A 26,558-nucleotide genomic window follows, 5' to 3' on the forward strand; every position below is an offset into this window, starting at 1 on the left:
ATCCACAGGAGGCTGCCACGTGCTCCTCTGGCTGCTAGCTTCCTGTTGAGCAGTGCTATTGTCATCTAATTATTTACCGCTGATGCAAATAGGCTCTGTCTCTGAGTGGGAGGCAGACCAGAGGTTTGCTGTGCCATTTTCTCTCGGTGCATGTTATTTTCTATATTATAATAAATGAAGTATTTCAAAACTTGCAGCAGTTTACATGAAGTTGTTAAATTAGCAATTGATTCTAGTTGATAAATGTCATCTGGAGCAAGGGCTATTTTATTGTAGTGCATCTGTATACTTTGTCTTAATGAAGGTTTTCAACTTTCAGTTCTGTTGCTTATCGCATGTACATCATTCCTGGAAATCTTAGAATACCAATTGTTGAATGTTGAGTGATCAGCTCTTTGTAGCAAATGGATCAAACACTTCTCACCTTCAAAGCGACGCAGGAATGACATCAATTTACCTACCTGAACATTCATGGAATCATAGAATGGTTTAGATTGGAAGGGACCTTTAAGATCATCTAGTTCCATCCCCCCTGCTATATGCAGGGATACCTCCCTCTAGACCAGGTTGCTCAAGGCCCCATCCAGCCTGGCCTTGAGTGCTGCCAGGGAGGGGGCATTCATCACCTTAGTAGGCAACCTGTTCCAGTGTCTCACCACCCTCACAGTAAAGAATTTCTTCCTAATACCTAGTCTAAATCTACCCTCTTCCAGTTTAAAACCATTTCCCTTGTCCTGTCACTACCTGCCCTTATGAAAAATCCCTCCCCAGCTATCCTATAGGCCCCCTTCAGGTAATGGAAAGTTGCTGTAAGGTCTCCTCAGAGCCTTCTCTTCTCCAGGCTGAAGGGCCCCAGCTCTCTCAGCTTGTCTTCATAGGGGAGATGCTCCAGCTCTCTAATCATCTTCATGGTAGATTACATCAGTTGCTCTTCCTTTATCCGCTGATGCTGTAATTCCATCATAAAAGGCCACCAAGTTTGTTAGGCATGACTTGCCCTCGATGAAGCCATGTTGGTTACCACCAATCACCTCATCTTTATTTTCCATGTGCCTCAGTAGTGCCTTCAGGAGGATCTGTTCCATGATCTTGCCAGGTACAGAAGTGAGACTAACTGGCCTGTCATTCATTCATCCTAGAGAAGAAGAGAAGGCAGCAACTAAGCTCTTAATCTCCTTCCTGGAGATATATTGAGAAAATACAACAGGTTTCTAATATCTTCCCCCCTTTCCACCCCCCCTCCCCCACTCCCCACGCACAGTTTTGCTTGGTTACATTTTTTAAACAAGAGGGAATATCTTGAACTTTGTGTTGATTTCCTGTACTGGGCGCTTATCTCCAGGGCAAGTGTTTCAGTAGGTCCCTCACTGAGTTCCCTTTCAAGTGTTTCCTAAGTTTTAAGCATAAATACTCCATTTTGTACTCATAGTAAATTTAAAGTTCATCTCCTCTATAATTTGCAGTAGTAGACTAAACTAGAAATTGGAAATTTTCACCTCTATGTCACAGCACAAATAACTTCTTGAAAACACTTTGCCAATATGAGCTATGAAAAAAGACAAACTTTTAATGTAAGGCTGCTGATGAGATGAGAGGGACTTCAGTCTCTAATTTGTCATGGAAACGTGATTTTCTAAATTTCTAGGAATTTAAACAACTTTTTTCTGCCTTCATCTGCTGGTGTACATGATTTTAACATATTATAAGACTTCAGCTATTAATAATGCAACACACATACAATAACACAAAATTCATTTCTGTGTGAAAATAGGTGATGATAGTGGGTTATGGGAGATAAGTCTCAGTGATATTTGCAGTGGTTATTTGCAAATACTTAAAAACATGTACGTTACCATAACAGCATCTAGATTAAAAAAACAGCTAAAAATCAATTGTCACAGAAAGATAAGTATTCAAAATAAAAGTAATTGTATTTCTTCTGTAGTTACAGAAATTAAATTAGCTTAACCTCTGATGTTTTTGTGATTGTGATTTAATATTCTATAGGCAACCCAGATGCTAAAGCTAATGTTTTGAACACTGTGAAGAATACAGTATATGCAAAACAAAAACAGTGGGGCACACTTCCATCTCTTCTTCCCTTCCCCCCACATGCTCTTTTTTGTTCAGTCCCAGATAAAAAGTAAAGAAGAACCGAGGCTTTCTGTGTTGGCATTGTGAATAGCTCAGCTACAAAATGCTCTTGTCCTTTAATTGACTGCTATGTGCAGCAAACGGAAGTAGGGCTTGCTTTGAGCTAGGAATAGGCAGCAAGAGAAGAAAATAATGACAGAGGGCACAGATATTCTGCTGAAGGCAGTGCTTGTCCTGCCCATATGCCCTGTAACAGTCAACAAATTATTTGGTGTGGAAAACACTAGCTGCTCTTTCTGCATCATTTTCTCAGTGTAAGAGAGAAGATGCAAGAATAACATGATGTGGGGGAAGGGACAAAAAATCCTTGTGAAGCATTTTTCAGTGTGCTGTCATTGAGGGGGAAAGGGAAGCTTTCTGGAAGGAGAATGTTTGGTAAAGAGCTACTACAGATGAATTGCTATATTCAGAAAGACTGGAGACTGTAAGAAATACACCTCTTTTTCCTCCAGCCTTTGGTGTGTTTTTGCTCCTTGTAAGTCTTCTATTGCAAGGTTTTTACACTGCTTGCGTAAAGACTGACCCAAAGTTTGTGATCCTGTTGAAGCAGCACACTGAAGCAATGAAGGAAGCAATGTTTCTTGAGAGAGTCAATAGTTTTTTCTTAGGCTCACTGGTGGAGCTCGAGAGGGGTGGAGGAAATACAAAAGCTTTCATTTCAGAGTAACTTTGTCAAGTTCATAAGGAATAGTGGCTGTTTGCCCTGTTTTTCTGCCTACCATCACCTGCTTCTGTGCTACAAAACTACAACTACATATTAAAAGTCATATAAAATGGAGAAAAAATGTTAAAGCCACATTCACTTTTATTTCACAACATTTAAATTACTATTTAATCATCATCTATCTCTTTTTTGGCTCTTGTATTTTTTCTGGAACGAATTTTAAAAGAGCTTTAAAACTGGGTAAGCAGAATGTCAGTGGTGCTTCAGGACCTTAGTATGCTTTTTTACCTGTACTTTTATCATGTAGTCTGGTACATTTAACTTTTTTGAGCTGTCTTTTAATCAGATGTGTTAAGAGGAGTATTATTGTATCCTTATTTAAGTTAAAAACATTAATCTCTACAATACTGTGTTAAATCACTTTAAAGGTAAAATTTCCTCCCCAGGTTCTCTGCCAGGAATTGTGAGAGATTTCAGTTAGAATAGGGCACCAAAACCTCAATCTTTATATGAGTTCAGATATTGCCTTTGGAGAAAAAAGATGATAATGCATTTGCCCGTTAGCAGTAGTGAAAAAGAGAATTTAGTGAAGCTCCTTTTATTTTGTAAATATTACTGAAGGAGGCAAATGATATTCTCTTTCAGATGCAGAGTCCTAATTTTTGGTATTCGAAATAGGAAAGCTAGAAATATTAGCATGACTTGATTTATAGAAATGGACAGTGAGGCATTAAAATACATCATGCTTGCTGTTTTCATGGTAAAATTATAGATGTTAACTGACTTGAGGAAAGATCACAAGAATTTCAGAAGAGTACTGCCAAAGCACGAGACTGGGAAAGCCACAAAGGGAGAAGAATGGTGTGATGGTTATTTTTGTCTGTGATGGGCTTTTTGTGTTTTTTGTTTGTTTGTTTGTTTGTTTTATAATATTGAATGGGGACATCAGTAAATAATCTTAACTTATGCGTGGTGAAATTTTGGAGAAGCTTCAATGTCATGAGGTACTGGAACAAAGAATCTAGCTGGCTTCAGTGAAAAAATACTCTAAAAAATTTGGACCCTTGTTGAGAGCTACAGTGATGTCTATAGAATTATTTTCAATCAAAGGGGAGATATCTGCATAATAATTAGCTTTCTTTCTCTACAGATTTACTTCTTTTAAATGCAAATGCACCAGCAAGCTGTACTTTTAATATATAAATTCATACCTAATATAGAATATTTAACTTCTTGACCATAGTCCTTCCTTAGAAGCACAGTAATATGTTGCCCTATTTCAGGATAACTGTGTCGCCAATTAAAAAAGGATAATAGTAAATGATTTGTCTAGTAGTATTTTTTTTTTTTTTTTTAAGTTGAGAAGATACTCCTAATTTGGAAAGGATATACTCTCAGTACAACATTTTCAGTCTATTTAGTCATCTAAAAACTAGGAAAATCCAGGAGTTCTAGGAAATCAATTTCCTGTGTTTTGTAGCTCAGTGATTTTTCTCCAGTTTCTTTCTTTATTCTCTCACTTCATGTCCTTTTAAAGTGAATCTCTGGAAAAATTCCTTACAAATAAATTTTGGGATAGTTATTCTAGTCTTTTTTTTTTAATAGCTTTTTTAGCTTTTTGTGATTCCTTTTATTAGGAGGAAGTTTGTACAAAGAGAACATTAACTGATACTAATAGCTTGAGAGCTGAAATTCAGTTACGGACAAGATGGGTGGCATGTTTCAGTGCCCCACATTGCTGAAACAGTATTTTAATTCCATCACTTTCTGAAATGCAGTGGCTGGAGTTTCAGTGTTATGCCTATCTTCAAATGCTGCTTTGCTATTCAACAGATGCTTCCTTCTACTGTAAGAACTGTTTCCTCAAAAGTCTCTTTCTTGGTTCTCATAGATAGTTCTCTCTCTTCTCTGGAAAATGCATATGTCTTGGAAGATATTATGCAGGTCTGTGGTATCCCTGTGAACTCAACATTTCTGAGTTGGCCTACAAATACCTATGAATGTGGAGGAAAGGCTGTGCAGTGCTTCTTAACAGAGTAGGACATTACATTAGATTTACATTACATTAGATGGTGTGCAATTTATAAACAGAAGTCATTTTTTTCTGTCTGAAAGTGAAATCAAAGCATTAATTTTTGCTCACTTTTAAAGTATGTGATTGAATTTGAAAAATAATTTTCAATGCAAGTGAGTGCTTGCTTCTTGCCTTCACCTAGTCTTCGGCTATTCATTTGTTCATAAAACAGGAATTTTGGATATTTAAAATATTTAGCACAGGAGATAAGCAGAGCTTTTAGATAATTATCTGAGCTCTTACGATAGGAGATTTACTTTCATTTCTTTTGTTTTCAAAGGCGGTTTTCAAGAAAAAACATTCATTCCAAGATAGAACTCAGAGGAAATTTTGAAAGGCCTTAAGTGCCATCAAGGAAATCTGCCTTCATTGTCTTCAAAGGATGCTACAGCATGAAGAGTTCCGAAAGCATGTTACTAAATAAAGATATTACTCAGCATGTATTTGCATTATTTTTGCACGTGCTTCTCAGCACATTACACAACTATAGCGAACTAAGACTTTTTAAGTATTGCAGCGGAACACTGGTAGCAAATAAAATGTGCAGCTAAGGAAGGGCTGACCAAAGCGTCATCGGTAAACTTACATCTGTTCTGATGTCCATGGGATCCTGTGGCATGTGGGATTACCAAGCCTTGCTAAGTTTAAAGTAAAGTAATCCTCTTTTGTGCAGTAACACGTGTAGGTTCTTTATAACAGCTTAGATGGTAATTAGCAGGGGATTTCGGATTCATTGACTGGATACAAATATAGCATCAGGGAGGGAAAGACCTAGGCAGCAGTTATCAAACGAGAGGACACTAATGCAATGGGCATCACAACATTTATGGGGTCGGCAGTGAGCCAGCAGAATTTCAGAGAAAGGTTGATGTTACTGGCATTTGGGATTGCAAACAAAGACGAAGTCTTAATCAGAAATAGACAAAGACCATTTTGGGTAGGAAAAGTTTTGTGTTTAGATCTGTGTTTTTCTGATATTCTGTAGCTGAGACATAAATCCATCAGGGCTGTCACTCCAGCTGGTTGTGTCAGCAATTGTTGTTCTGCTTTTTGAGTATTTGGGGAATTAGCTGTTGATTCAGCTTTATTAAATTAATGTGTTTTGATAGGCCTTACAAAAATGGGCCTTGCATGAAGTGGGAGAGTGAAATGAGTTGAGCTGCCTCCATCTGACCTTGTTTTACCTGCAGAGACCTTACTACTGTAGTTAAATGAAAGGAAATGTAAGTTTTTACTATTTTCACTGCTCTAGAAATCAATGTAATCACCAAATGAATCTTAATGAAAATGCATTGGCTTTCTTCTTACAGGTTTTCTGCATTTCAGTTATTCATTAATGAAATATTACGTTATACTTTTGGTTTCACTGCCAGCTAGCCAAGTTGAGAAAATGCAGAAGAATTTGCAGGATGAGGGCCTAAGAGCATAATGAAAATCCTTTTAGTTTTCTTTTACTGCTTGGGATAAATGTTATTTTTGTAAGGATGGATTCATATCAGCTGCAAATGCAAACTTGCATCCTAGAGATAGGAACTGAAGACACATTTTTATGTGACTTAGAAACTGTGAGTTCAGCTGTTGGTTTATGTGTTGGTTGTTTCATGCATACTTTCTTGTCAGAAAATCAAGAGGGTAGCCTTAGGTTAGAGCTGGTTTTGAACAGTAGTTTGAATTTAAAGAAATATCATTAAAAATTTATCTGAACTGACATTTTTGACTCTTTTTTTAAGAAACAAATTTTATTTTGTCTCTTACTTTGACCTGTAGTCTGATAGGTTTGTATATCCAGGAATATGCTTTGGCATCTGATTCTTTTTGTAGAATTGAGTAAATGTTTTTGTTAAATAAACATTTCACAAGCATGTGAAAAATTCTCTCTTATTCACTGCCCTGTCCACAACATATCAATGGAGTAACCAAAATTTTCCTTTTATATTTTTTTATAATTAAAATGTTATCCTGTTTTTCATCAGCATATTTATGTTTTACTGAAGGTTGCACATCACATTCTTTTGCAAAGAATTGCAGTTCTTTCTTTCCAAAGCACTGAATAAGGAATCCTTCTTGTGGCTGCTCCTTGATGAACTCTGAGGATTTTCATGTTTCTCATTTTTACAAAAATATCTTTCTCTGTGCTAGTAGAGCTTTTCTTTGTTTTAGCAGAGCCCTTAAAAAGTGCACCAAGAAACATTTCAATAAATCTAAGACTGAAAGTGAAAGAGAGATGACTCAGTCTGTAGAAAAACTTGCTTGCTAGTTCAGCTGCCAAAATGAAATAGTTTTATGTGGTCCAAATAGCGCACGTGGAAATGGGCCCAAATGTTAATGTTAAGTTAAATTGCCAAGTCCTGTGTTGTCAGCAAAGGCTGTTGGCAGTGAGACAGTGATGGGACACTCATTCAAGTGGGGAATTGCTGGACTTTGAACTCCCCTTTCCAAAGGATTTGATTTGATCATTGACTGGTTACAAGTCACAGTGGCAGGGCAGCAGCTTCTCCTTTTGGGTGCTGAGTTTAAGCCCCACAGGTTCACATTAGTTGCTTAAATAGTTATAGCAATTGGTTTTTGGACACATAAGGACTGTGAGCAACTATTTCTCCTCTTTTCTTAAGCCAGATGTAAATAAACACTATACAAGCCTCCCATAGAGTCATGCAAAATAGCACATCTCAGGATGGGCTTTTTTTCTTTCAAGCTGTCTCTCTTATACAAAAGTGGTGCAATATTAAATAGTTATTTTATTTTTTATATTTTTTTAACAGGGAATCAGATATATCTCTAGCTCTCAAGTTGAAAGATGCATCCAAGAATAAGTCTTTCCGTTCCTGTGTAAAAGTTAACAATCCTACCATCAGTTTTGTCAGTCTTGATCTATATATGTTTTCCTTTCTTTTTCATTTCAGCCAAAATTATTCTGTGTTTTTAAGACCCAATTTCACAGATAGCTTCAAAACATCTGAAGTGGCATTTTTAGATCATGAACTAGTTGCAGAATGTTTTGACCTACTTCTGTAGATGAACTCAATAAATCTCAAAGGAAAATAAATGTTGTCTTCAATGAATCTTAATACTATCTATTTTGGAAGACACCATTTATTTATTTTTTAACAGTATATATATGGGGTTTTTTTGAAGACTGTATTTAAAAGTAATATAAATGAAAAGAGAAGATAGAAATTTCCTTTCTCTCAAACTCCCTGGATAACAAAGATTTATGTGCAAGGTGCAACTGCTATTCCAATACTTTATGTTCGTGTTACCGCTTTGTGTTCTATTTGTACTGCAGCTTGCCACATGCATAGTACCTGTAATTTGCTTGGGATTTAGGGCCCAGAAGAAATACTGATTCGTTATGTTGACAAGACATACTAGAATTATCTCGTCTGTGGTGAAATTCGTTGTACTCTTACTGTTTCTTCTTGATGTCCAATTAACTTAAAATGTCACTGAAAATTTTCACTTCCATCATGACTTGCATGATTCTCCTGAGATCTTGGAGTGTTTTAATCATGTTTAAACATTCTCTTTTTTCTCACTGTCTTGTTTTAAATTGATTTTCTTAATGAATACATATAAGCTTGTAAGCAAATAGAGGTGGCAGGGTAAATTGTGGGGTAGTCATATCTTTTGTTGCTGTGCTATTCTGTTGGCTTCAATTCCTTGTTAACTTTGGTTCATGTAACCTTTTCTCTTACACTGTATGACTCACAGGCTACATAGAATTGATGGGGGAGTGATTTCAGACAATGACCTCATTTCTACCCATATTAGTTCTCAAAAAGAGACAGCAATCAACCTGTGTCCTACAAATTGAAGAAAGCTGTGGTTGTTTTTTTTTTCCCTTTTACTGCATCATAGACATGAAAAAACTTAAAAAGATAAAATGCCAAAAGGGAAGAATCTAATCTTCCAACACTGGCAGTGTGTTTTGCATTTCTGAGCTGGCCTAAGAGTCCTGTCAAGTATGAAACCTTGAAATCTCATCGTGTGCCATTCTTTTAGTTCTCTTCTGTGTGCAACATAACCCAAAGTGAAATAAATTGACATGTAAAAACATTTTATTGTACGAAAGTTTCTACTCATTTGCGTATGTGAAGTTAATCAGACACTGATTTGGTTGCAATGCTCAAGTCTTAGCTTTAGACTCTAGCGGAGAAACATTAGTGTACTTGGAGGACATCTTAAAGGTTTACAGTGAAGATATTTTGAAGCTTAAGAAAGGAAGTAAATATTTTTCATATTTTTAAAATATTTAAGATGTTAATATAAATTAAACTAGTCCTTAGTTTTGGAAGTGGTCTGACTCATTGTAGTCTAAAGTGGCATCAGTGTAATAAACTGTAACAGAAAGGAATTATCTGAATCTTTTAAATTTAATATTTAATTCTGCCATAACTTGAGTAAAGAAACATGAGTGCATTTCATACTTAATTTACTTAAAGAAAGAATAGGTACCATGGTAAAAATAGTGATTTGTTGCATTATAATGATATTCATAAAAATATTTTAAAAATGGTACTGCTCTATTTTCTAGATAAAAGCTTCAAGAAGCTATAGAATTGTAGAAAGAATGACACCAGTGATAGTAAATTATGTTGTGCAAGTCTGTAAGGAACAATTTTTCACAAGGAATAATTGTAGTAAGACACTGGCAGAAGAGTAGGGTGTTCTGGATTTCTGATGAAATAATTGATTGACTCAATGATATATGAGTATGTGTTATGTCCTGTGAGTTGACACTGTCTCTTTTAAGGGTAAATTCTGTCAACATGTAGAGCTTTAATATCAAAGGTTATGTCTGCCAAAATTTCCCAACTTTCTGTGGAGGTTTAGTTTTTAATAGAGAAAGAGGCTAGTGAGAAATTAGCATTCTTTTTGTTTTTCCTTTTACCATCTGATATCTTTGTATTGTTCTCTGCAGGCAGAATCTGTGGGTGGATGGTAAGACTTTATCCTGACCAAGACAAACAGAGATGCAATTACAAACTGACAGCCTGTGCTATCCTTTCTAACAGCGATGGGAAAGAGCACAGCCATGCTGAAGCTGAGAATGAAATCCACTTTCTTGACTTGTTTTCTTCTAAATGTCTCTGAATTGCTGAGAGGGCTGGTTAATTGTGCAGCCTTGTTCAGAGAGGTGACTGTAACTCTCTTGTGTCCTTCACACGCAGCATGAGCCAGTGCCCTAGATGAGAGGAGAGCAATGCCAAGCCCTTCTGTGGGAGACTGGCATTGCCAGAGGCTCTCTGAACATGCCACCAGCCTCAGTGCATGTCTTCCCTAATTCCTCTTGAGGCTTGATTTGTAGAGGCTTCTTCTCCCTTACATTCTTTCCTTTGCAAGACTTTAATGCAGTTGCCCTTAATCTCAGAAAATGGGAGAAAAATAAGGTGAATACCTTCAACGTCGTGCAATGCTGGAAAGCAAAGATGATTTATTATTGTGTATACTTCTTACGCAGGTGATATGTTGGGTTTTCTGTTGCGCACAGCACAGCCAGGAGATGACAAAGGAATTATTTTCTTTTCTAATGAATTCACACTCCTTAGGAGGAGAGAGAATAAAACTGATAAGTTATGAGCACAGTATCTGTAGTTGCATATGTGTACTCTGAAAGTAATGCCTCCTATTTATTTCCCTGGAAAGCACAGTAGATACAAAGAACACAATTGTGTTTGATAGAGAAAATCCTGAGCAGCAAAACACTGTTTTACAGCACAGCCATCATCAGTACGTATGTATTTTCACCAGTGATAAACAAGAGCCTGAATGTCACATTCATAAAAATCTGCATTAGTGGAGGTCACCCTTTGTTATCACTGTAGAAACGCACCACCCACCACCTTACCGTGCTCACATCCACTGTTTGGTCTCCATAAATGTTCAGCAAGCACTGATGAATATCAATGGGTACAATTTTTTCAGCATGGAGGAATTCAGTGACATGTCTTTGCTTCATATATACTTCACATCAAATGCCATTTTGTCAGACTTGCCCATCTGCTGCCATCTGTTGCACAGCAGCAAAATGTAATGTAATAATGGTGGGAAGGTTCAACCCCAACTGCTATACCACCAACATAATGAAATAGGAGGTATTACTTTTGGACCAGCCATAGTATACACAGTTCTGTAAGTAACTTTACAGTCATACTTCAGACAAACGGATTTTTCCAATACTTGAGAATTGCTTAATCTGCTTTAAATGTCTGAGAGAGCTATTTGTTGTGGTGGTGGAGGATGAAAAGTGCTTTTGTATGGTAGCTAGAGAAAATCACAATACATCTATTATGTAAATACTATGAAATCAAATTAGAGGAAAGATATTGGGAGGGGAAATATTAAGAATTTCCTTTTCTCAGAAAATAGGTAAAATTCTTCATCAAGGATCTTCTACTCCAGTGAAACTCTCTCTGATTAGTTTAATTTGCAATAATTAATATTTGCCTCATTTCTAAATCGCAGTAATGATGATACTGTCAGACTACAGAAGAGCGTACTAAGTATTTCATAGAAAGTACTTTCTAAAACTTTGATATGAGCTCAGAGTAGGAATGTGTTTTTCAGTGTAATGTTTTTCTTGAAAATTAATATGTTTCAGCTTCGCATTCGGAGGTTTCTGTTGCTTCAATATAAAAAACCCTCACTGGTGAACAAAACCTCTCTATAATCAGTTTCTAGTAATCCCTTGTTAGGTGGTGTTATACCAACGCAGAACCCAACTGGCTACTCTGCCTCATACTTAACGCCAACATGCAGAGAACCATGTATAAAGCCTTCGCGTTAGTCAAAATTTTTGTAAATACATCAGATGGCTGTTGATATCACAAGTAGGAAATTACATTCCTGAATTTCACAGTTGGTTGAGGCGGTTGGGCTGGTTCAGCTTGGAGAAGAGAAGGCTCTGGGCAGACCTCATTGCAGTCTTTCAGTACTTGAGAGGAGCTTACAAGCAAGACTGGGACTGTGTGGGCTTTAAGGTCCCTTCCAACCTAAGCCATTCTATGATAGCGTAATATCTGATGTGTGAGTATTATCACTATCACCGGGATTACTTTGGTCACGCAGAATTGTAGGAGTTGGAAGGGACTTTTGGAGATCATCTAGTCCAAGCCCTTGCTAAACCTAGAGTAGATTATAGAGGAAATCTCCAGGTAGATTTGAATATCTCCAGAAAAGGAGACTTCACAGATTCTCTGGGCAGCCTGTTCCAGTGTTCTATCATCCTCAAAATAAAGAAACTATTTCTCATGTTCTAATGAAACTTCCTGTGTTACCGTTTGTGTCCACTGCTTCTTGTCTGTCACTGGGCACTTCTGGGAAGAGTCTAGTTGTCAGCTTCTACTACAGAAATGTAATCTTATCTCTGATACTTTCCCACTGTTTTGTGTTTTTTGGTGATTTTGTGTTTGTTTGTTTGGTGTTGTGGTGTTTTTGTGTTTTTTTTTTTTCCTGCTGCATTGCTCTAGATAGCTGTGTTACAAAAGGCTTAGAACAACAGAACTGGCTTTCAAAAGAAAAAAAACAGCTGCTTCCTACTGGTGAAGTAGCTCATGCTATGAGTCAAGGTGCTCCCTTTACATGATGTCTCCCTACAAGTAAAAACTACAGTCCAGCAAATTCAGTGTCTGTTTGATTATGCAAGACAGAGTAGAACTTCCTTCTTCTACTGGGCCTAATTATTTGGCAAATATTCTTGTACTAATTTGAAGAGAGGAAGATGTGTTATGCCTGAGATCTGATTATTTGCACAATTGCTTTCACTAACATATGTCTAAAATATTTATACTTATTATACTAACAAAAGAAAGTCAAATCCTCCCTTTGGAAAGCTCTGAGGTCTGGGAGTCAATGTGAACAAGTGTGAGGCACCTTCTCTGTGTTCAGTCCAGCCTTATAGACCCCATGTTTTGTACAACTGCTTTCTGATTTCCTGGTTGGAGTTGTATAATTATATACATGTGCATACAGGTAGTGGCTGGATACTCCTTTAGGTTAAACAAAAATAACCATACAAAATAAAGGAGAGAAATGCTCTTGTGACAAAAAAATGCTATAGAAAAATCTCATCTACTGTTCACCAGGGTCTGAAATATAAGGATTATCTAAAATATTACTGGAATAATAATTTTTTTTTCTTCTTCTTCTAATTACTAAGATGTTTTTACAACTTCTATCTACAAAGCATTGATTCACAGCACTACTGACTAGGAAAGGAGTCTTTTGCATCACAGCGACCATTCTGTAGGCATAGGGGATTAATAACTTTTTGTTGAGTAATAAATCACTTTGAGATGGGAACATGTGGATTCATAACTGCTTACATTCTAATTAGAGAGTCATTTAGATTCATTGACTGCATACAATTGTGGTTTTCCCTTATCTAATTTCTCAGACCTATGCTTTAGATTGTACCCTTAAAATGCACCTCCTACATTAAGCATAATTATAAATCCCACTGTTAATGTATTTCCCATGGAATTTACAAGGTATCTCAGGAGAATGCTACAAATCCTTTAAGTAAAAAATACCACAATGCAATAAATAGCTATTTTTAATGGCATCCAGTATTTCCCCAAGATGTAATGTCTCAGAGGACCTGAGTCCAGCAGAGACTCTGATTAGCCCTAAATACTTTATAAATCTTCTTACACAAGTTGTGTGTCACTCCTTCCCCAGAGACATTTGAGATTGTTCTTTTCTTAGCATAGTGCCTTCACTCAAAAGACTCTTCCATTTGGTTTATCAGGAGAGTTTTCTGACTCTTTTCTAGCCTGTTCAGCCAGTGGGTTGAATAATCGCCATTGGTGTGCTAACTTTCAGAAAAGTTTAGGTTAACACCTATCTTTGTCTGTGATATTATTCCTTTTTATTGTAATCACTTAATCTAATTTTCTGCTGTTCCTCTCAAATTTCAGACTAATGATACAATCTGCCATTGGTGTATTTATTGCCTGGGCACAAGCAGGATCTATGACAAATACTGTTCCAGAAAACTTCTTAGCAATACTTAATTCTTGTTAGAAAGAGTAAACACACTCGGAGACGTATGAGTCACTTATGAGAAGATACATAGTTTTAAAAGCACTTGAAAGAGTTGGAAATCACTGAGGTAATAGAGATAAAAAATTTATCTGCAGTTTTTGGTATCGTCTAAACATCATAGCATTATAACTAAGTTATATGTCACAAAAGAACTGGTGAATAACAGAATAAGCAAAAACTCCAGTCACAGCAAGAGGGGAATACAGAACTGAGGATGTTAAGTCATCATTCAGTGCTGTTTAATGATTCATATTCCACCCCATGATACTTAATCACAATGAAATGCCACAAAGATGCACTGAAAAAAGTGGGATAATAGCTGACTTCCAGTGAATTTTCAGGTGGTTTTACTGGAAGCCAATCGTAAATATTGCATAAAAAATGTAAAAAATTATAACAATCAAAGTTTCTCTAGAGACAATTATTGAAACTATACAAAAAAAAAAAAAAATTAAGTATGCTTTTAGATCTCCAAGTTTCAGTCTCTTGTGAAATACTTTTGCACATCTGACAGACTCCTTGAGTGTCAAGTACAACCTCATGTTTCTGCATTCCTTTTCAAAATGTCACTGTGTTGATCATCAGCATGGAGGTCTACAGTGCAGAAAAGAATGAAGAGAAGTCTTGTGAATGCTTAATTTTGTCATGATCATCAGTCAATATGCAGTCAAAATTATTCACATAAGGCAGAAGCCTATCAGTTAGCACTGATATGCAATTCCCTTAGTGAGGGATAAAGAGAGCAAAGTGGAAAATTACAAAGAGATGGGGATAGCATGGCAGAGAACGCTTTTTCCATTCCTTGAAGGAAAGAAAAAAGACATTCTGTTAACAATGGATCTCTTCACACACAAGGCAAAATGTACTTATGCAATAATGGATTCAAAGAAGTTTGTGGATTTTTCATCACTTGCATGATGACTACAATAAATAATCATGGAACTGGCCCAGAAATTTAATGTATTTCACTTTAGAAGCAATTGCCAATGGATCATAACCAAAAATGGCAATACTGTTGACAAAAGTGTATCAGTAGTGCTTTTTGGAGGAATGGAGATAAAGAGGGAGTGTCCTTTCTACTTTCTTGAGAAATGAAGGTTGAATAAAGGTGTTGGAGGAAACAATTTAAGTGTTACGTAAGTTATATTAATATTTAAATGGTACTTCTATACTTCAAAGGGTTTTTATCTAGTTGACTGTCACTGAACTTCCAAGAATCTCTTTTTCATATATTTAATATTTTGGGTGGATGGGTAGTTTGGCAAATCACAAGACGTGGATTAAGGCAAAATCCTCACAGGTGCACTGGCATTAAATAAAATACCTGGGAGTTAACATAGATGGCAGACAATAAGCTGGAAACTCGTAGTAAAGAATCAAGATAAAAGTCTTACAAATGTTTAACATTATGCTTGTTCCCACATGTAAGCAATGTCACTGCAGTTATTAGAAAAACTTTCAGTGACCACAGCTGCATGTTTTTGCAAAAATGGACCTTAATTTTTTTCAAGAGTTTCAGGAAAGTAAGAAAAACAATCATATCTACAGAAAATTTGAAAGAGAGGTATAAAATCTGAAAACAAATCCAAATAGATGCTAGATAATTTTTTATTAATTGGTGGAGTTGTTCAGTGTTGGAAAGCATCATTTTTTCTTATAAAAAAATAATTCTATTTATTACTTTGAAATATAAAGCACGTTAAATGAATAAATATACAGAACTTTAAACTTTGAATTATTTACTATGAGAAGTCCTTAGGAGGTACTGGAGCAGTTGCTGTTTGAAGGTTCAGTTCACGCAGATAATAAGAGCTTCTGGTGATTTGGTAGATACTTGGAGGAAAATAAAACTGGCAACAAGCTTGAAGATATTATTCTGTCTTCAGGCTGCTAGAAATGTGGCACATTTATTTACAAAGGAGGAAGGGATAGGGAGACAGTTTAAAAGAAAAAAAAATAGTAGATAAACTAATGCTCCATTTTCAGCATCTCTCAGCTTGAAATACAGTGAAGCACATAATGTCCCTGTAGCTACAGCAGGCTTCCTCATGAATACTGGTGACATGCTGAATCTTTTAGGAAAAGGGATGGAAGTCATTAGACTTCTCATTAATGGCATGGCTCTTGGATAACAGACCTAATGACTGCTAAAGCATGAAAAGATACCCTGGCAACTGCTGATCTTCTGAAGTTTTCTTCCTCCCCTACTATTTCCACTGGACCTTTTCTTTATAAACGAGAGGAACTTGAAGTATAAGAGTTAGACCAGTGACGTGAAAGATGTAGGACCTAAGATGCAGCTTCTTGCTGGTAGTTTTCACATCTCATTCAGTAGCATGAAGGTTTTTTTCTTAATTACGTATGCAGTCCTCTAGATGCTACAAAGCATGGGAACCAGAGTGCTTTAAAAATTGTTTCTACAGCCTTTGATTTAAATCAGTTTTTCTGATGTCTGTGACAGATGGTGAAAACTGAGATAACACCACAACTGTGTGAGGCAGAAGTAAATGTAAATTTAAAATGACTTAAAGTGCTTGCAAAGATTAATTACAGTAGAGGGATATGCATGCCATAGCTGGCACAGTCTCTCTATATCATACGTAAGTATATTTGATTATATAAGTTCAAAAATAGCTTTTATGCAGTGACTAAGATGCCTTTTTATTTTGATATGCTTTAACTTTCATAAATTCCTTTGATGTAAACCAAACTCTACTTTCTGTGCATCAGCCGTATGACTTATTTGGATATTTTGTTGTAAAATGTAAGGAAGAGAATATTCTGCTTCAGCTGTACTTTAACAAGCTGGATCATTCTTTATGTGCTTGCTTACAAATAACATCAATGCCACAGCAGGATGAAGAGTTAGTACATTTTAGCAAGAAACAGGGACACCATTTTCCCACTTTCTGCATAAAAAAAAAGCAGGTAGGTTGCCTAGGTGAAGATTGCAGGTATAAAATATTTTATGGTAATGAAGGTTATGAATTTGCAATAAATCAGATGTTCTAGGATTACTATTTAGTCATGGTCTCCTTCCTAAATGTAATGCAACTTATTGCATTAGAAAGGAGGCAGTGACAGATACATAGAATAGGTCCTGTGAAAGCAAAAGAAAGATCACTGCGTACTAATTAACAGCTTTCTATTTGAAAGGAAAACATCCATTTTGAAGATACTAGGTATGGAAACACTAATAACAGTCTGAAGTGGTAGAAGGGCATAAAATCTTTGGGAATAGCCAGGATGTTAACTTTGAAAAGCAACTGCCTTGCTCTTAGTTTCTGTTTTTCTGTTGTTCCTGCATGGTCAGCTTTCTGGTACCCTTGTCTCTAAGAAATAGATCAAAAGGTGGCATTATCTAAATTAAAAAGAAAGAATCTTGTAGTGATTTACATGAAGTAAGTTTACATGAAGTTCCAATGCTGCTGCTTGGCCAGAGCTCCTTTGCATTGTGCATAGTGTTAGCCACTATTCTCTGGAGAACGGTATCTGAAATTTCTGGGCTTGGGAAGGCGAAAAGGAGGTTATTTACCCTATCAGTTATCAGTCTAGAGCATGGGAGGGCTGGGAGATAATCTCCAGGATCTGTCCTAGTGGTACATTTTTTGAAACGTGCAAATATCTGCTGTTGTCCCAGATTTTACTCAGTCAGAGACCATTCTTATTGTTGGGATTTCAAAGAACATGAGGTCAGTATCCTTACAGGGGAAAGTTGAGTAAGCTGTACTTTTTTTTCTCTACCATAATTGCTAAACTATGACTTGCAGTGAGTTATATTTTTGGAGCAGGCTGAGGAAAAAAAGTATAGTAGAATGATAGAGGTCACAGTGTAGCAAGGCAGCTTTCTATTTAGTTTTCAGTATAGTACCTAATTGTGAGGTTTCTACATTTTTCCTATACATACTACAATTCACAAGTTCTTTTGCTTCCTAAGAGATAACAATTTGTTTACCAGCTGATGCATCAGGATGATCGTTTTTTTTCATCCATTTAAAGGGCTACTGCTTATTTTTTTATGAACACATTATTAAAATTGCTAAAAAAAAAAGTATTGCATTGAACTGATCTACCATTTCATGCGAAATGACACATATTTTACATCTAATTGGTTTTATTTAAGTTTAAGGGTTCACATTCTCTTGCACATAGTGATGTGCACCTTCTTCTTCCCTCCTCTTTCTTTGCTTGCTAAGCTAATGCAGAAAGAATCAAATGTTTCCTCAATCTGCAGGATGAAGATTAAAGACCCTTAGCCTGTGTATTTAGGCATGCAGTCATTTTAGTGCAAATACAGGTGCCAAACAAGGATGCAGAAAGCATATTAACTACAATATGCTCTATCTTGCTATTAAAACAGCTATCTTGTTGGGTCAGAGAAAAGGGCTCTGTTTAGCATTCCTCTACCACACTGTACAGCATACATGCTAAGCATGTTTTATTATAAGCACAAACAAATTAACTCCTACCAGAAACACAGCACAAATGATTCTGAAAGTCACCTACAGAAATAATCTAGTCAAATACCTCTGGTCAAAGCAGAATCATCTAAAGCAGGTTGCCCTGGACCATGCCCATTTGAATTTTCACTGTCTCCAGAGTCAGAGACTCCAAAGCCTGGTAAGCGTGTTCTGATGTTCAACCACCCTTACCACCACTTAAAAAGTGCTTTGTTCTTATGCTTCAACAGAACTTCCTATATTTGTTTGTACCTACTATCTCTTGTTCTAACAATGGATATCAATGAAAAGAATCTGTGTCTATCTTCTTTACTCCCTACAATGTATTTACAAAAACTGATAGCATTCCCCTGTATCTTCTCGAGGCTGAACAATCCCAGCTCTCTCAGCCTTCCCTGACTGGAAAGATATTCCAAGAACTTTATTATCTTTGAGGTCGTTTGCTGCTTTTACTTCAACACGTCAATTTCTTTCTTCTGCTGGGCATCTAAACCAAATGTGACTCTACTGTTTGCACCATACAGATAACTTCTTATATTTTGCATTCCCTTAATACAAGCTTCCTCCTTGTCCATGAAGGCACACTTTTCTGATGAGCAAGGAGCTCTTTCTTTCCGTGTAGGACTTTGTAGTGGTATTGTACTGGACTCTAAATCAGAATGCAATAGCTATCTGAAGGAAAATGTTGCCTTTGATAGCAGCTACAAAAATGGCATGTCTTCTGGTCTGGAAAGCTGGGAGATATAATAATGGAAGAGTAGTCTGAAAAACAATGGGAGCAAACTTCAAACACTGCCATGAATCATTGCTCATCAGTAGTCAAACTGATAAGGAAAATAGTTAAATAGAAAGGAAGGGAGTGGGGTGAGGGGAGACTAGACAGAACAGATAATTTTGATATCTCAGAATCATTTTACTGAACAGCAATGATGGAAGTGAGTCATTTGCTCACTATGACTCAAGGACGTTTCATATAAAATCAGGGTCTGTAATCTCTCTGCCTAGTGTAAATTATATTTGAATAGCAATAGGAAGACAAATGCTATTTATAAAAATGAGTGAAATCAGTTGCTGATTGGATAGTGAAAAAAATAATCTAAGTTGGAGATAAATCTTTGCAAGTTTACACAGCTTAGAAGAAATGCATTTCAGCTTAATGCCAAGGAAGTCCATGTACAGTATGAGCAATACATACTGTAGGTCTGTTTACCTATAGCTTTTTTCCTGGATTCTATCTTGTCAGTAAATAGGAAAAGTAGTTTTTACTCATTTTCAATAGAGTTAGAGAACTCAGCTAAACTCCTTGCATGTGGATGATCCTATTGATTCACATTTCAGGAATTTTCACAAAGACAGAAAAATCATGCAGTGGAATTGTCTTTCCTCAATTAGGTGAAAAATATATTGCATAGATGCAAAGTTACTGCTGTGCTGTAACATGGGCATTACTCAGGATATTTCTAGGAGCACAATTAAATTCTTGCAAACTCTTGCACTTTGGTTTTGACATTTAGACCTTTTCAATGTAAGATTACAGAAATTGTGCCTGGCTGCAGTGTCTCATTTACTCATTACTGTCACTGCAGATGTGTTGGTTTTTGCTTTATTTGTTGTTTGTTTATTTATTTATTCCCCCCCACACACTAGTATAAAAGCTAAGAAACACTAGACATTTCATTACAAGCTGAAGGAAATCAGAGAGAAGGGGAGACTATTGCTCTAACTCCTTGGCTGTGTTTTCAGTAAAATCCTTTCTTCCTGGATATTTCAGGTTTTCCCCCATAAATCCCACTTTTTTGCCCATTTCTCCAAACTCTTTAGGAGAAGAAACATTTCTCCAATTCCTTGCTTTGTATCCTGCTTTTCCCCACTTTTTGTCACAAAGCCTTCTTTGTCAGAAAACAGGAACCCATTAACAGGAGACAAAATTTGGCAGCCTGACCCCAACTTCTGCTTACTTAATTGAATGGGAGAAAAACATCCAGACAGAAAATATGGCGAAATTTTCTTTCCTTTTCTTCATCCCATACTGGTTTATCACATAGATTATATAATTTTGTCCAATCACCTTTTATAGAGGGGCTAATAAGAAGCACCACCCATGTTCATTAATCTAAAATATGGCCTAGAGTAGGTGAATTTACATTAATCCTCAAATAAAGTATATTAAATTTGTAAGTTAACAACTTTATGCTAGTTGATCAAATATCAAAATATATTCTTGTATGTCTACATAGAAATGAAAAAATGATGAAAAAATGCATGTGAAATCATCCTCTGCTCATCACTTCTTCCTTCCCTCTTTAGAATAAAAGCCCTCGAGTCCACAAAGATGATTTTGCCTCTGAGTATCTAGGGATCAGAGTGAAAATGTAACTTTGTTACTTCTACAAAATACTGCTTTTCTCATGTGATATCTTCAGAAAATTTTCTTCTCCTAAATTCCTTGTGTGACTAATCATAGTAAATGTAAATGAAACAATAATTTTTTCTTCTGCTATACTTTATTACAGAGTTAAAGGAACTGCGCATGGTTCAGTGTGTAAAGATTAGCAACCTCAATAAGCATATAACTGTTATTCTGGTGTCAAAACCTTTCCATTGTATCAGCAATACAGTTGTTGCATTCAGGAAAAAAAAAAAAAGAGAGAGAGAGAGAGGTGCGAGAGTTTTTGAAGTTTGTCATAATCTTCATATTTTTTTCTGAACTTATTTTTGTACCTATTTTTCACTGCAGTTTTATCTTGGATGTATGTCTTAACTGAACTGTCCACAGCAAAAAGTTTTTCCGTCTACTAGTAGAAAAAGCCAGGAGAGAAAAATAAACCTGACTGGAAAAAATGATATGTTATTGTCTGAATGTACTTAAGAAGCTGTGTGACAGGATTGCAGCAAAATCAAAAAACTGTCCCCTGCTGTGGCCTGTCCTATTTCTAGTCATTACTATTTGATGCTTTCAGCACCAATAATCACCACTTGGTCTCTTTAAGAATGGTCATATTTGAGAGAGTCCAGGTGAGGATATCTTAACAGTGCACTGGTATGTCTTACTGCTGTGTTTCCTTGCAGAAGTGAGTATACTGGCACAGCCTAATGGTGTTTTGGCTGTCATTGTAATGATGTTTTTTGCCCATGATGATTCATTAGAAACAGATCAAAAGAGGGAAAGGAAGAACTTTTTCCAGAATTGTTACATTCTGCAGTGCTACCACAATAGACAAAAGCTTTTTTTCCTAAGGACTTGTCTGGTAACAAAAGCTTTTGTTACTTTCTGAGAGTTTAAAGGTGAAATTGATTTTAACAAATTCCCATCTCTCATTAGCACAATGAAGAGTTGTTTGTACATATAATTGGTCTTGCTATTATTGTTGACAAAGATAAAAAAGCCAATCCTTCTCAGCACGAATCTCCAGACACAACACACAAAGAAGCTGATATCCTTATTAGTGTTGCACTAAGCACCCCTAAAGGACACAGTGAGCAAAGAGGCAAGCCGGACTCTTTTTGAACAAATTGTTCTTAAAGGGAACAAATAGTAAATTTATAATGAAATTCCCAGATCCCTAGAAAGCTAACAGACAAACTTTCCTTTACATACAGAAGGTAATACTTCTTGATTTGGCAAGGTTTAGATTTTTTATTATGACAAGGTTTAGATTTTTTATTATGACTTTCTATTGGGGTAGACACAAACAGCCTGGCATCAGCTTTTGCTTATCTAAAAAAAAAAAAAAGAATAGAGTGATAGCTAATTAATTTTTAAAGCTAATTAATTTATGACTTCATTAAAATCTGACCAGCTTTAAGGCTGGAAATCATGATCCAGCTTAAAGTGGACATAGTTATTTTGCAGGTTAACATGATACAGTTTTCACATTCAAGTATTCAAGTAAGTGAATTAATGCTCTAGCAGACTGGTTATTTTACATTCTAATTCTGTATCTTTCCTTTGCCTAACTACCATCAACATAGTTGCGTATCTATGCCCTCCCTGTTATCCTATATTTATTCCAATCTTGTGCCTCACCAGAACTATCAGCCTCGTTAATATTTCATGCACAGAGAGGGATAGACCAGTACTCTTCAGCCTAAAAGCCAGAGTGCTCACCTTGGGATGTTGTGTCAGCCACCACTATTCATGTCTTTTTGTAATGGTGTTGAACAGATCCAACAGAGATTACTGAGAAAAGTCTGGGCTGCCTCCTCCCACAAACCAATGGTACTCTACAATGGTAATGTGACCTCTGAGGTGCTCTGAAACAGCCTGCTTTTTTGTGCTCATTCTTACAGTTAAACCATGTTTTGCCATTAGCCGAAGAGAAAAATTGAAAAATTCTCTAGTCCCTGAGGATTCTGGGAAGATGTCTGCTCCAATACCTGAAGCCTTCTATATTTTCTTGCACGCTGTTTATCAGGATCCCAAACTTGGTTCTTTTCTAAAAAGAAAGAATGATGCGAACATTGCAAATCCAAAGGATCTACAGAGATTCTTATGCATCTCAAGGAATTGGGTTTAAAAATAGAATGTCCACAGTAATCTCTAGGACTAAAGCCTAAAGCTGTACAAATGCAACAAATAATTATTACCCAGGCAATCTTGTGCTTTTCAATAAAAGCATTGGGTTGTTACTTTTTTTTCCACTAGCAAAGAGTAAATTTACAAATACATGGAATTCTAAAATATATAAATAAAACTGGAAGAGTATTTGAAATAGTTAACAAGTTTTTATATCTGAAAACAAGAAATATGTTTGACATTTTTTAATGGAATTTTTCCTCTTCACATGTTGAAAAGGATTTTTCTTTTGAGATAAGTAACTAAAAAAGTGATAGTTAAGAAAAAAGTGTAAGTAACTATGACATACATTCAAATATTTTTCTTCAAACAAGCTCTCAACTTCACCTTGACCTGAATTATTATTTCTTCTTTGTGTGGTTATCATTTTCCCTGAAACTTCTTTTTCTTCTCAACAGTGACCTCACTCACAATTCAACAGCATGTAAGAGGTCTCTTGGCAATCAAGCGGACTGCTTTAGTATGTATATAGAATGAATAAATGAGATTAATATCTCTATGTACATTTTCAAAGTTCAGCCAATCGGGAGTTCAGTTCATGGGGGGGATGGATGATTTGGAGAATGTGGGACCGTAGCAGAAAAATATCTTTTTCTATCTTTTAACTCCCTAAGAAAGAAGCACTACTTTCATGGAAGAAATTTCACACAAAAGTTTATCTAGTGCTTCTTCAAATAACTCCCTTACCCCTCCTTTCTCCATCCCCCCTTATTTTTCCCCCTTTCCTACCCCCTTCCTCTTTCCTCATCTTACAGTGAGGTTCTGGGCCACATCAAGCCCTAAAGGAAAAATAAGGAAGGTGTTGGCTCCTTAGGGTGTCCTCATCCTGTCGCTGGAGTACACTGATGAGTTCTGAAAACATTATTCTAGTTGAATGCTCCAGCACTAATTTAAAATTATGTTATATTGAACTTGAAATGCACTTTCAGGTCTTCTGTCCTCTCCCCGCCCCCACCTTGGCTTCATCATTTTACTGTACTTGGAAGAACTCACAGACACTCTGTTCCTTTCCATAGGTTGGGTTGGGTTCTATCCTGATCCTTAGAAAGGCTCAAAGTTTTTAAAATCTTCCTAAATATTTCTGAATTAAATTAATTTCTGGATTATTAAATAAATATTGCTGGATTGTGTATCATTACCTTCCAAACGATTTTCTTCATTGTTTCAGTAAATAAAAAGTTTTTCAAAGGTGAACCTTAAGTGAAGAGTAAGAAAAATAGTAATGGATAGTAACAGATTGCATGCTTAATCTTTATGTGATGAATGTGCAGTGACTGATTATGCTTTTCTAGATGCACCATATTTAAAAATAATTTGTTTTCATATATCTTGCTTTTATGCATTTTAGTAATATGTTAAAATTATTATATATATAAACAGTACATATACTTTTGTACATATTGATAGTAATAATCTCTTGATTAATTTTGATTAAATTTCTGCCCTAAGCATATTACTATTTACACAGCCAAAAAGTTAAAACACAGTGAATAAAAAATTAATGAGAGCTGTCCAATAAGTTTGATAGATAATTAATGCAAAGAAAAAAAAAAAAACAAACCAAAACAAACAAACAAAAAAAGAGGATTAAAGCCACATGGAGAAAAAATTAAGTTTCTACTTAATACCTGACTGCAACAACAAAGTTACTCTGCAGAATTCCTAACAGAATCATAGAATCAAAGGGGTTGGAAGGGAACAACCTGAAGTCAGTCTTTTCAATTAAAGAACAAAACTCTGTCACAAAGTATGAGTAATTTATCATAGAGTGATGCATATATTAAGAATGACAGGAAATAACAAATGATTGCCAATAGAACATCATAAATAGAATGCAGCTTAACTATATTGATTCTTTTCTCATTTTATTGGGAAGAAAAATGTCTGTGATTTTTGGATGTGTGTATCATCAGCTAAGTTACTAAAGTGTTGACATGAATATCTACCATATTTTTAGCTAAGAATAATATTAACAGAGTAAGTCTAGCAGCAGAACCCTCAGCTATAATTAGTAGACAAAATAAGTATTGGGGGTTTCTGTCCAGCTTATTTGGACTACAGACTGACTGACCTGCATTCTCTGTCAGTGGCTAGATTAAAGGCAGTTTAGGTCTGTCTATGTTATATATGTTATGACTTCATAGCAAACCAGGGAGGATTATTTAGGAGATAAATCTTGCAATAAGTATCTAAAGAGCTAAACATTAGATGGTCTTTCTTTTGAGTGTATTCCAGAAAGATGGAATATCAGATTTTAAAATATTTATCATCTGGTCACAAGAACTACTTCCAAGGTATGATTATTGTAAAAACAAGGTGGGTAGAACTGAGTCTAGAACATAGAAAAAATATGCTTTATGGAATATTATGGTAAGATCACTCTTTTCATGAGTTGATCCTTATAAACATTATCCTAGTAGAGATCAAAGCATATTCAGAACTACCAATGTGAAAAATAGGCAAAGAAGATTAAATAGACTTACCTAACGTATACACATGGGAAGCTTAGACTGTTTTTAGTAGAAAATCTAGTAATTTCTAGATCAAGCATCTAAACTTCAGTCCTGACAAAAAAGATGAACTAGAATGAATAATTGTGTCAAATATCTGCAATCATCTAGAAGATAAGAAAAGATGAGTAGCAGCAAACTGGATATGTATTAGCAAGTCAAATCAAAGAAATCTGATTTCCTTCCACAAAAAACACTGAGGTTTTTTGTTTGTTTATTTGTTTTTGTATTTTAGCTAAGGTAAGGCTCTTAATAAAGTCTCCTCTGATATTTACATATGGAAGGCAAAGAAATACAATCTGCAATGAGAAAATGACTGGTTAACACTATCTGAAGAAGAAGTAAATACTAGATGAAAGAGATAAAAGTAATCAGGTTCATGAGAGCAGATGTGAAACAACCAGGCAGGTAGCCGCTCTAAGAAAAGACTTAGGGAATTACTACAGATCACAGGATGAAGGAATCTAAAAATGCCATGTGGTTGCACAGAAGATCATCATGTTAGAATATGTTGTCAACTGAATCATCATTAGTAATATTTCCCATTAGTGAGACTTCGCACCATTTGGTGTTTTAAGAGGAGCCTCAGGAAGATGTATACTTGACTAAGAAAGACAGCAATCATTTGCATAGGGTAAAGAGAAAAGAACTTTTACAAAACAGCAACTGTTTAGTAAAAGGAAGAAAAAATTGAGAAGGCTGTAACAAGAAAATTGAAATCTGAAAAGGCTGTAGCAAAGAAAAGTAAAGCAGGTATGTCTAAATCCATTCATGTCCAAAATGGATAAAGACAATATGAAATAAGTATAAAGGTCTGTATTAACTGTGAGGAAAAACTTTCACTTATTAAATGTTACAGTGAAAGAGACTGACCAGTAAACCCGCAGGGTTCCCAACACAAAAGATGAGAGCAGGTAGTGAGGGAATTGGGGATAGAGGATGAACTAGACTACCTCTTGAATGCCCTTCCCTATCCTTTCATTTCCTTTATGTTTTATGAACCTTTGAGGATTTTTTGTTTTGTATTTTCAAAGCAAGAAGCACATTCATCATGTAAGTTAGCATCTCAAGTTTA

Source organism: Meleagris gallopavo, chromosome 3, assembly GCF_000146605.3.
Source record: "Meleagris gallopavo isolate NT-WF06-2002-E0010 breed Aviagen turkey brand Nicholas breeding stock chromosome 3, Turkey_5.1, whole genome shotgun sequence".
In the NCBI taxonomy this organism is placed as follows: domain Eukaryota; kingdom Metazoa; phylum Chordata; class Aves; order Galliformes; family Phasianidae; genus Meleagris; species Meleagris gallopavo.